Genomic DNA, 12,856 nt, shown 5'->3' on the forward strand with positions numbered 1-12,856 from the left:
TTGGAAGCACTGGCCTACCTGTATACAAAATATACAAAATGCTTTTAAATCTAAAACCAAGCCCTCTGCTTCACAATCAAAGCAGTTTCATAGGAAAATAACTGAACTACAAAAATAATAGCATGGTTCTGTAATACAAATACCCAGTCAACTGAAACATTTACATGCCAATTAGTGTTACTCAAATAGAGTCTGTCTTGACTGAATTCCACAGGAATATGTGCTGAAAATCTATGCATTTCCTATGAAGCCCTGGCTCTTATCCATTCTGTAACCATCAACAGGAGAACCGAAATATCCAGCATGCTGTGCTGTACTCTGCAGGGACTGATTGAGCAGACAAGGGACTCAGGATTCTCTACTCTGACAAGCAAGATTTCCATCACTTGGGGCTTCACATTACAAGAGAGAAACTTCAACCAGTGGTGGTTCTGCAGTTCAGGAGAGGGGGCCCAGGCAGGAGAAATCACAACATTTCTGTGAATTTCTGGTGCCCTTAAAGCAGGATCTCTGTTAGAGAAGATAGAAGGCTTGTACCCCCTGCTTTGGCACCATCCAATCAATCCCTCCCAGTGGAGTATACTATTTTTTTTAATAGGGGTGAGATCATCTTAAAATACCAATCACCTGATCTCACCACCTATTCTCAAGAAGTGGACACTCCACATCTGAAATGTAAGTTGTACGTGTTTAACTGGCATAATTCTATTTTATTAATGACCCCTGCAGACATAATAACAGACTTGACATCATCACTGTTCCCAGAACCTCCTTTCCTCGTTAAAGAAAATCCACCCAGAACAGTGCCTCTACAGTACCATTCAGCATTGGAGAGTAATTCACCTGGCACATGGTGCAGAACAGCTACTGTCACAGAAGGGCAAGGAATAAAAAGAATGGATAACACAGACATACAAGAAAACATATCCCCCATACCAATGCACAACACAGGTCTAACACTAAAGCAAGGGAGAGGTTGAAAACACAGAAGATTCTACATTTCTGTTTAATCCTACAACCGATTAGTTTAAGGAATTGATTATTTGTTGGCATTTTATCCTGGAAGCACTACCATTTTCGGTGAGTGCCTCCTTGTCGTTATTGTGGCTCAATCGCCTTCAGGAATATTGAACGCCCCGAGTCTGAGAGACAAGTCGGGACGGAGAGAGAGGAGGTGAGAGGCTGAGCCTGTGGTTTCCACTGGGAGGCTGGGCCACTAGCTGGCTTCACGAACTGGCACTGAAGACGCTCAGAATCTCTGGACCCAAAGCCCCCACTTCCTCCAATACCTCTGCAAACTGGCACAGAGCATTACTGGCACTGAGGACCGTGTGCTCGTCAGTCTCTTACTGTCAACAACTCCAACATGGTTGCAAACCCCATATAGCTGGGAACAAATGCCAGCTATGTGCAAAGCAGAGCTTAATTGCTACTTCAAACAGGAGCAAGGCGGTGATTCAAGCCCAGCAATACAACTAAAAATAAGAATGCGGCGAAAACCTCATTCATATTGGTGAGCGATCGGAGTGTCACGATTCCCCACTCGAGTGGCACAGTCGTACGCTGTTGCGATGAAAGGAAACCAGCAGGGGAGGACAGAAGTTCAACACAAACACATCTTAAAACAAATCCCTGCTCAGTAACAGGAAATGCTGCTATTGTGCATAATGTGTAAATGCTAGCATTTGGTATTTCTATTATAAGAGCATAAGAGCATAGAGAGGAGGCCATCCAACCCATCTACTGTAGCTTGTTTGATTGCCAGTAACTAATTGGTGCCAGGATCTCGTTCAGCCCGGGTAGCGGCTTCAGCAACATGGGCAGCTGGTTTCAGACTCCCACAACCCCCTGGATAAAGAAACGCCTCCTATTCTCGGTTTAGAATCCACTTTGGTTCCCACTAGTGCCCCAGGTTCAAGCTTCACTCCCTGTTCTGTAGGAGCTCATTGGGATGCCTTTCTTAATGCATTGCAGGATTTTCAATGCCTGGCTCAGGTGCTCTTCTAGTCCTCTCTGTTCAGGTCTGAAGAGGTTCCATTCTTTAGCCTGGCAGAGAAGGGCAACCCAGAGCACCAATTCCATACACTAATTCCAGACCAGCAATATATGTTTTGTAACATGGTTGCGGAAATTGTAGGCAATATTATAAAGCAAGGCTGTATACCTTATACATTTCTAATTTAAATTAAACTTTTATATATTTTATATATCGTAAACCTCTGTTTGCCTTTATTATTCCTTTTCCACATTTCCTATACAATTGTCCCCAAACTGTCCAGGCATTTTCATCAGACGATTCTTTAATCTCAGGGTTTGGCTTTTTGTATACATTATTAATGTTTCTCCTGCCTTGGCACTTGTCCACATTCAATTTCCCCTGCCAGGTGTTGGTCCGGCCTTGGGTTTTGAATCGTTTGGTATTCTAAATCATTTTGAAGGACATTTTTCATCTCTGCAGTTTCGGCTAACACTAACCAAGCTATGTGGCTAACCAAGCCATCCTAACTAGCCCTGTTGTGGGGAGGTCACAGGCAGTTTCTGTGTGCAGGACAAAAGCTTCACCCAAGTGTGATCAGCCACTCACTGGGGGTGTGAGCACCTTGTTGATAAACACCTCGCGCTTATGTGTTCACACACACGGACGCTGGTGTAAAATGTAGGCTGCCCTGGCAGGACTGTTAGCTAATATCTGACACCCGGACACAGAGGGATTTTCCTTCCAGCCTCTGCACTATTCTAAATATGTCTACAACCTCAACACCAAGCTGCAGCAAATCTGCATTTTCATTCATTGATTGTAAATCATATAAATCATCACCTAGTACTCATGTTCTATTCCTGTCGGATAATAATTCTATGACTTTGTCAGCTGGTGAGACAAGAAGGATGATTTGTTGAAAGTAGGACTCCACTACGAATAATTGACTGAGATAAAAGTTGTCTCAGTAACACAACAATGTAAACTCCAGACTTGGAGTTTTCTCATCTGAGCAAGGACGAACAAGAAGTACAGCATAGCTGTGTTCTCACTGTGGTGACAGGGGACACTGTGCTGTCCTTTGTAAGACTACTTGGTCTTTACAGATCCCATAATTATTCAGAAGAACAGGGACGTTGACCCCAGTGTTCAGGCTAAATATCACACTGCTGCCTGTCATAAAGGTGGGGGCTGCAGCCATGGGTGAATATATGTCATGTATACAGAAATGTCAGACACTGACGCCTAACCTAGAGCAGTTCTGTGACCAGTCTGCCATGAGTCACATCCTTTTGGGGCTTTTTTATTTGAAGGATTTCAATATTGCCACATCATACCTTTGAAAAAAGAGGTTCTACCACAGTGTACATGTCAAAGCTGGGATTTAATGTTTTTTCCAGAGAATTTGAATTCCAGAGAAATTGCACTGTTAATCCAGATTTCAAACCTGTTATCACCCATTGCAAGAACAAGTATTCCAGAAGAACATCATTCAAATATGGTTAAAGGATTGGTTAAAGCCAGCATTCTAAAAGGAAAAACAATCACGTTAGTGTAACAACAAAGTAAGAGTTTTTTTTCCGATTGAAACAGAGCAGTGTCACGTTCATCTGGAACCAAGTCACTCCAGGTCAGCCTGCGTGCTGGCGTGCCTGTGAGGGTGAATGTTGGTCTAATTGTAAATGACAGATCTAGGCCATGCTCCGAATATCACAGCAGACCTCCAGCCTGCGAGCCATCTCACTGCTGTCCCAGGGCCTCGTCTCTGCAGCCAGTCCACAGACATGGACTGCAATCAGCTCCGGAGAGACAGGGGCGCCAGGACAGAAACTGCGAAAGAACAGCGCAGCAGGGACCTGGCTTCTGCAACCAGATAACTGCCTGGTGCCTTCAGCGTTTCCACTTCAATTCTGCTGGAGTCTTCCTGGGGTCCACCTGAAGCAGCTTCAGACACACCAGTTAGCATGAAATAGCCCCTGTATAGTTGAGAACGTCTATTGAATACTCAGAGAACACGTCCAAGTAGTTTCCATACCTCACAACATCCTTCTGCGTTACCATAAACGTTGTATAAAAGGGAGAAACATGTGAGCATATTTTTAGACCCTTAAATTTATACATTAAACAGATTACAATACATACTTTGTACGTTTGTATGCGTACATACAGTATATATAATGATGGCACTGGGGCGGAGCTGTGGCTCTATGGCTCAGGATGTGCGCCTGTGGCTGGAAGGTTGCCAGTTGGAAGAGGTTGGCAGAGGAATCCTCCTCCATTGGGCCCCTGAGCAAGGCCCTTTACCCCAGCTGCTCCAGGGGTGCTGTATAAATGGCTGACCCTGCGCTCTGACCCCCAGCTTCTCTCCCTGTCTGTGCGTCTCATGGAGAGCAAGCTGGGGTTTGTGAAATGACACATTCCTAATACAAGAAATAGTATATGGCCAATAAAGTGATCTTATGTATGTAATATATATAATACATACAGATTACCATACATGGTGCATAGTACAACAGAGTCTGTTAACACAGACAATTAAACAGATTCTAGTTTAATTTACGAAGGAGCCAAGTGGAAACTAAGGGGACGTGTATCTGAAACTGAGAAGCCCTTCTTTGCACAAGGGGCTGTGGGAGTGCAGAGCAGTCTAGCCACGTTGACGATACCGATCCCACAGCTGGGTGGGGTCCTCAGATCCCATGGCTGGGTGTGACCCGTGTGTGTGAAAGGGTTCAGTCTACATGTGGGTATGCTCTGTGTGTGCGGGAGAACACAAGCAGACACCCGTGGTCTGGGATGTGTGCAGAGAGAGGTGTGACACGTCAGAGCCACTGGAAATGGAAAGAACACTGTGGTGCAAATATTCTTGCATTATTTACAGATGGGCTAAATACATGCTCAAGTAATTCTCCCTTTTATACGACATTTATGTTTTCTCAAAATAACCTTCTGAGGGATGAAATCTACTTGGAAATGTTGGTGCTCAGAGCACAGCAAAAGGAGATACAGTACATGTCTGTACCCCTGTTTGGCTCTTTGGAGGGTGCCCTCTCCATCAACTAAACTAATTCCAAAATTTTGCTGAGCAGCTCAGTGACTTCTTGCAAGATCCTTACAAGATCGGCCAGCTCCTGAAAAAGCGAATGTGCCTGATGGACCGAAGAGCCTTACTTCTAATCGCACTTCCTGTTAGCTGTTTATGTAGGGCAGGCTTACATCTAATCAATACTGTACCATCAGAAAAAAAGATCCTGACATGCAGGCACTCTGGGAAGATTTACTCTTTGGAAACGGAAACGTTTGACAGGGGGCTGGAGAGTCAAAACAAATCTGGGAAGCATTTGCTAGTTTAGAGGTCTAGGCATCAGGGAAAGAAATGGTTTATGTGTTTACCATCCTCATCGATCTGCGCAGAGAAAGGGATTTGGTACACCAGGAGAGGAGATCACCATGTAGAGCTGACCTTGAAAGGAAAGAGCCAGTGATTTAGAACAAGCACATCAATGCAAGGAGGATAAAGAGCCTTAATAAGCTGTCAGTAGCTATTTTATTTACCCTTTAATGTGATTTGTAGTTTTATTTTTTTCAATTAATTATTGTCCATCTTTTCAGTGATTCAAATACTGTATAATCAATTTGTGGTAAATGCAAATAAGTCTGCATGAACTGTCAGCATCACGCTTTGAAAGAATCTCGCAATGCAGATTAAACACACAGATTGTCTTCGTTACTGAGCGTGCTAATTTATGAGGAGAATGGGCACTGTTAAAGCTGACAGACAGATGCATTTCATTTAGATGTGACTAAAAAAAGTTGTTTGATAGAAGGAGAGAAAGCTCTTTGATTTTCTGTGCTAAATTGGCTACTAGCTTAGAATTAAGGGTTCTGAAAAGAGCTCAGGGTAGTGAGTGAAGAGAAAAAATATAACTACGGTTTGAGCTGAAATACTCTTTTTCCTGGCAGTCACGTGGACATAAACAAGCTCAGTTTCCATAGCACAGACCACGAGAGGCTACTGTACAGGTCAGCTATCAATAGAACTGCCAGCCTCGAAAGACAAACACTAGATCCCTAGCAAACATCAGATTTGCTTTCGGAGGAACAGATGTGTTTACACATCAGAGGGACTAGCCCAAGCGCAATAGAGCGCAGTCACAGAAATAATCACAGTGAAAAGGCTGACAGCTAATAGTGAAAGGGCCAGCCTGCTATGGCCATCAGAGACACAGTCACCTCCCACTGCCTGTCTGTCTGCTCTGGGCTGCCTCGGTGCACACACTCATTTCATAGTGCCACGCTGCTGACATGTCCTGAGATAACACGGCGCACGCGAAAACTCTTCCCCCAGGCCGGCCGGCCAGTGGGGACCAGCAGGGTGCCACTTTCAGGGCATCAGCAGCTCCTGCCGATGGTGAAAACAAGCAGAAGTGAAAAGAGCTGTCTTCTTGTTTTACGAGACACAGAGGGCATGCCAGTGCTGTATTGTGGGACCCCCGCGTTCTCACCTGCAGGTGACAGGGCAAGGAAGAGGAGAGCAGCGTCACTTTGCTACTGCTTACTTTTTTAATTTGTCCGCCACTTCAGTGCTGTTCTACCAGTCTGTTTTATTGTGTAAGAGGGACTTCAGTTGGCTGTACTGTATTGCCTTGATTTTGTTCCCAGAGACAAGGAACAAAAGCTCATCGCCCCCTTGCAGAAAAGCGTGTTCTGCAGTGTGTGTGGTGACGCGGGACAGCGACCGTGTGAGAGGCAGTGTGGGCGAGACTCCTGAGATGGCCAACACTACTCATTTCACCTTCGGGTTGAACTGAAGGGGTGGCATTTTGAAAAGGGAGGAGATGTAAGGCAGCTTAGAATTTAAGACCAATTCAGCCTCTGGGTCATGACTAAAGAGATCCATTCCACTGGTTAGGTTGTGCGGGGCGTTCCTTTGAAATGGGACGCAACAGTGTGCTTCTCCTAATGTGGTGTCAATCACTTTGCCTTGGCCAGCAGTGCAGCTCACACCTACTGGCTAGATCATGGCTCTGCTGTTGTCTGAGCCCTCTGGGCTGCTATATTGCTGTACAGTCATGACTTCCAGTGATAAGTAAGACTGCAGATGGTGCCTGGTGGTTCAATTAGGTGTGTACAGTAGGTGCAATTCAAGCATGGCTCAGAGTGAGTCTTTCCAGTCAGCTCCTCTGACATTAGACCCTGACTTCTCATCACTGTGATTTTTGTAGATTTCTTACACCTTTCCACTCAATGCAATTCGAAGATATCTGGCATTTCCTTGTCCCCAGCCTTTGATCTCCTCTAAATCCTCCATTTAGTTCCCCCCTTACGGCCATTTCTAGATTTCAGGAAAAGAGATAAGGAACAAGGAAAACAGTTCACAAATAAACAGAGTGTTTACAGCAACACAGGCCGACACAGAGTGAGAGAACTCCAGCAGGGATTTCTCTCACAATGTGACAAAAGTGACAAATAATTAATTTAGAAATAATCCCACAGAATCACTAACTCAGTGAGAAAATGCATTTCGGAGTGTCTGTTGGCAGGTCAGACATAAGAAGCTTTGGCTCAGCCACGTGGCTGAGGGTCTCAGCAGGAGGAGGACAGGAGCCCCTGCAGAGCCAGCAGTGAACCAAGGGGCAGCAGCACAGGGGCAGAGGGGCAGAGGGGCTGGGGGGCTGGAGGAGGGGCGCAGAAAGACAACGGCAAGGAAGGCTGAGGGGCTCCCGGTGGTTCCCAGTGTCACAGGAAGTGACATCATAGAGGAGTACAGGTCACAGGAGCAGGGGTGAAGGAGAACTGGGCTGTTCTCATCTGGCCTGAACATCAATTAAAAATCTTCCAATGGGGAGCATGCACCAGCATGAGTAGGCTGCAAAGGAACAGGTAAAAGTTTATTCCACGTGGAAAGGAAAAGAAAAGAGACACAATGATAAGAAGGCTCCACAGCTGAAATGTTGGGTCTCTTTTCTTTTTGGCACGGAACAAACCTTTACCTGCTCCTTTGCATCCATTAAAATCCATTAAAAACTCCATAGAAGTGCCCTTCTATGTCCTGCTGATGTCCATGTGAAGTCACACACAACGTGCTGGGGTTTTCTGCAGCGCACACATGGACTGGCTGGCACACACACCCCAAAGGCAAGCAGCTGTTCTTGTCAGAGACTATCTGCAGAGTGACTCTTTATCATTCAGGGTCTGTTAGAAATAAGCAATACCCCGGTAATTCAAACAGTTCTGCTTAGATCGCCCATTAAGCTGGCAGCTTCCCACTCAATCTGTCATTTTAAATGTCAGTTTCATGCCTCGAATACCAAGTGGGTTTCAGCCATTGTTTATTTGCTTTGCAGATTGAGACCCGGGGGATCTGACGTCCCCTCCTCGTTGCATGAGGGATGCTGCTGGCTGCAGACTCTGCTCATGTCTCTCTAATGGACAGGAGCCCCTGAGCCCACTGCTCTCTTCACACACGGACACAGGGCCCAGAGCACACTGGGATACAAGAGACTGTGCACAGCAGTGGACAAAACAGGGGCTCGGGAATTCTAGACAAGATATCCAGAAGAGTTGTTCCTTCTCTAGGCCTCAAGGTTTCAATAGCGCATCAGAATACTTGAGGACTGCTAAAAAAAACATCGGCCACTGTCTCCTCATCAGAGTCCTTTTGAAAGGGCACGTTTAACAAGTAACCTGATCACACAGAAATGCAAGTGATGCAATCTTCATTTTTTTAAACGTTTTTTCATTTTAAAAAAAGAGATACAGCGCCTACTAACCAATGGATAAAGGCTTATAACCATGGCCTGATACTTGAAAACATTTAATTATTGCAGTTTTCAATATCTTTTCTTTTCTCGCAATCATTTATTTTCTGGGAAGCCTAGGCAGAAGATGATGTAATAGTTTCTGATGATTAATCCCTTCTTCAGGCACAAGAAGTGAATTCGCCACGTCTCCAGCGCCCCTGTAACAGGAGGAAAACAGTCAGTGGAAATTATAGGAGAGGAACACACACAGAACTAAAGAATGTAAAGAAAAGCAGCCCCCAGACAGAACGTGTTTCTATGCGTCTCCTTTCTCTGTTCTCTGTCAGACTTTGTCAAACTTCAGGATTGCAATCAAGGAGCTGCTGTTTGTAGGTTTGTAGCCTTCAAGTGTGAAAAACCCTTCCAACAGAAAAGGTGATGAAGATGAAGGCCCAACTGAGGAATCACCTTCATAGAATTTGTCTACAGCACCTTCCTCGTTCAGCTGTCTCATGATGAGCATGAAGAGTCAGAGTCCCAGTAGGGCTTTTCCTTTGTTTTATTTCCTCCAAACTGCTGGCTGGCACAGTTGTTCCTGCCAACGGAGACCGAGTGAGTACCTGCTCAGCTTCCCATTTCGAAAAGCCAAAATCCAAGAAAAAAAAAGAGAGAGAGAGAAACCAGTGCACCAATAAAAACTGCAGTCGCAGGCCTCTTTCAGCCCCCGGCACCCTGTCTGGACTGCTGGTGGGCCCATTAAGACTTTAATAAGTGGTTCTGGAAACTTGGCAGGATGGAGTGAGAGGGCGTGGGGTGTGATGGGGGAAGGGTGCACTCGCTTTTAATTTAAATAACTACAAGGAATGGCACTGGAGGCCAAAACATCAGCATTAGGAGCTGGGGATTTCCAGCCTGCGTGGAGCAGCATGGCAACAGAACAAGTGCCGATGTCTAATATTCCTGTTATTGTTCAAACAACCACTGTCCAACCTCTACTCCTCCACTCCCACCCATCGCACAGCACACAATGCCTTACCATCTGGCCCGTTTTCATTTCTCCATCGGCATTAAACAAACAGGGATTTCATGGCAGCAGGAGACGTGACCCTGCAAAACAAACAAGCAAATAACATCCGATGTGCGATGGCGCCCTGCTCCTTCCCCTCCCTGTTCCCAGGAAGCCAGGACGTACAGTACCGGCCACGGTCTTCTCAACCTCTCGTTTTTTTTTAAATCCCCCCCACTTGTCCCCAGAGCCGCTGCGAAGGGAAAGAAGTTCTCCGTCTTGGTGCAAAGCGACCACTGCAAAGCAACTGAGAAACACCACGGAGGTCTTCACTGAAAAACAGGTCCACAGGCAAGCTCTGGGGAGACACGCACGCACGCTGACGCCCGGGGTCACTGCCCACGCCAGCTGGGTACAGAGCTCTTCCCCTTCCAGCTGCTGTCAGTTTTACTCTGACAGTACTGAGTGACAGAGATGTGCATCTGTTCTGTTGTTGCATTGCTCTCCGCGGCAAAGGGTTCTCATCCTGGGCTCCTAATGCTCAATAATGGGATCCCAGGTGTACCCGACCCGAATCAGTCAGGCACCTGTTGAAAATAAGAGGTTTCGATTTCTATGCTGATAGTTTCCACATCCCAACGCTAACAAAACAGCAAACACAATGGAAACACTGCGGCTCTGCTGAGTTACCCATAATCCTTTCCACTGAAGAGAACCGTGAGCTTCGGTAAATGACATGTTTTTAAGAAAATATTGCAACGCATACGGCCTCCATTGCTTGTGAGTGCCGGCTTACCAGCGCGGTGGCGTCACCGCCCTTCCCTGTGAATAGCAGGGACCGCAGCCGCCTGGGCTGAGGGGAGATTTCCCTTTAGCTCAAGAGGCTGGGTCCCTGTTGAGTGATGCCGGAGGCCCGGGTTTGAGTCCCTGACAGTGGGGGGCTGACCTGAGGCAGCAGCCGCGAGGGCGCCCACGTGAACCCTGAAGCATTACAATATCTTTCACCTGTCTGACTCTGCTGCCTCACAATCAGCTTCAGCATATCCCACTCCATGCAGGTATCGGGCTTCTCCTCTGTCTTCAAGACAAGTGTGTGTGTGCTTTTCCTCACAAATGAGGTTATTTTGAGCTGTATTTCACAGACATTAACAAGCACAAGAAAAGAGGTATTTTTCCTACTGTGAGGAGAGAACAACATGTGTCAAAGATCTGAAATATAGTTTAAATAAGCATTTAATGTGTCAAATCAGCTGATATCTTGCATACATTCTTTTTCACTGAAAATTATTTGTGATAGTTGTCTTAAGTAGTTACCGCAGCTTTCTCTGTTAGCTTGGCTAAGAGATCTCGATATCGTTCGATTTGCTGTATGCAGTATGAGCTGCCCGATCTGAGCACCGATCTCCCAGTGCTCTCAAAGAAATAAGGGGACAGGTTTTACATTTTGTCCAGAAAGTTCACATGGCTCTGAAAGCGCGAGAGATCTTGCACCCCAGCTCCCATCTGCTGAAGCTCGTTTTACAGTTTCCAGTCCCTTGTATCTCTTTGGGGAGAAAGAAATTCTCTAATTAGATCATTCGTCTTTCTTTGAAATAGCCCCCCTGCTGCTGCTGTCACGAACGTAAAAGAAGAGCTAACAATATCCTAAGGCGATAACTGCTTTTTTTGATTAATAAAACCAGAGTAACAACAATAAAAAAGGTTGCATGATTAATCTGCTTCATTTTATTAGTTTATAAATAAGTAAAACGTGAATACCTTTAGAAGTAAATTAAAACTTAAATCTAAACCACGTCTAAACGTCTAAGCATCCATTGGCACACTATACTTTTGAAAAATAATATTAGAAATGCTTTTAATAACTCTGCTTAGAAAAGTTCATTTCTACTACACTCTCCCCAGGTTGAGATTAAACTTAAAATATTCTTTTTTTCTGAATTTCTGTCAACGTGGCGCTTTGCACTACCAAGATGGATAGAGTAGTGTGCTGCTCAAAGAAACTTGAGGACGTTCTGGATTGAGTGACAAAGGCCAGAAGGCTTGAGGGAACCCAGCTCCTCACTGTCTCCAAAAACTACATGGAAGCCAAAATGGTTTCCTCTTGTGTGCAACCTCTCTTTTGTTCTTGTGAAGGATGAGCCGCTGAAGAGGCACCAGTGTCACATCATTTTGCTTTACACCTATGGTTTCGGGACAATGCTCAATGTGGGATCCTGACATTAAAGACATTTCCACAGTGAGCCGAACTGCCCTCTTTCATAGCGCGTCAGTCAGCCTGCTCACTCACGGAGGAGAACTATCAGAAGACAGGTCTCACGACATCTTAGTGCCTGGCAAACTCCTTGCCCTCTCTGCTCCGGGCTCCTCTTTGTGTGGTCTACCAAAATGTCAACTGATCTGGGGTCACAACACACAGTTCAGAAAGTCTTTTCTACCTCCTACTCCAGAGAATACCATTTCACCCTTCGGAAGAGACAGAATTCCCGCACGTCAAAGCCGTTCTAGGAAGGCGGTGTGTAAAAGCACCTAACCTGCCGGACGCTGGCATGATGTCTCCACCCTAGCTTTGCTCCTGCTGTTGCCTTCATCAGGGGCTCCTGGGGTCATTCAATCACATCCCGCTGCCGAGGTCAGCCTCAGTGTCTAACCCCTGTGTCCCACACCTGTCCTGTACTGAGGTGAAACCAGCGCAAACACGGGACTGAGGATTCGACTAGGGCTCAGCAAGCTACAGCTCGCAAATGGATTTTTACCAGCACACGCAATGTAACAGCACATACAATAAAAGTCTACTAAGCTACAAAAGAATTAAGTTAAAAAACCCATAAGAACTATGCTTGACTGCTCTGTAATTCTCTACAAAATGCTACTCAATGAAAGCTCTTTAAAACAGAAAAAAATAATTGACTTGGTCGATTTGCTGCATTATCTTTAGCAGGGCTAGCTATAGTTTCACAGGAAAGCTTGCAATCGGGGCCGCTGAAACAGTTTTCCTGCTTAAGTGTAAAGTCAAACATTTTGGGAAAAAATGGTAGTTGCTAAGAAAGCAAAGCTATATGTCAACATGAAGACCACGCTGTTGGCTCTCTAAGTGCCGTGATGAACTATTCTTGCGGGACTCTGAGATTC

Source organism: Lepisosteus oculatus, chromosome 13, assembly GCF_040954835.1.
Source record: "Lepisosteus oculatus isolate fLepOcu1 chromosome 13, fLepOcu1.hap2, whole genome shotgun sequence".
In the NCBI taxonomy this organism is placed as follows: Eukaryota; Metazoa; Chordata; class Actinopteri; order Semionotiformes; family Lepisosteidae; genus Lepisosteus; species Lepisosteus oculatus.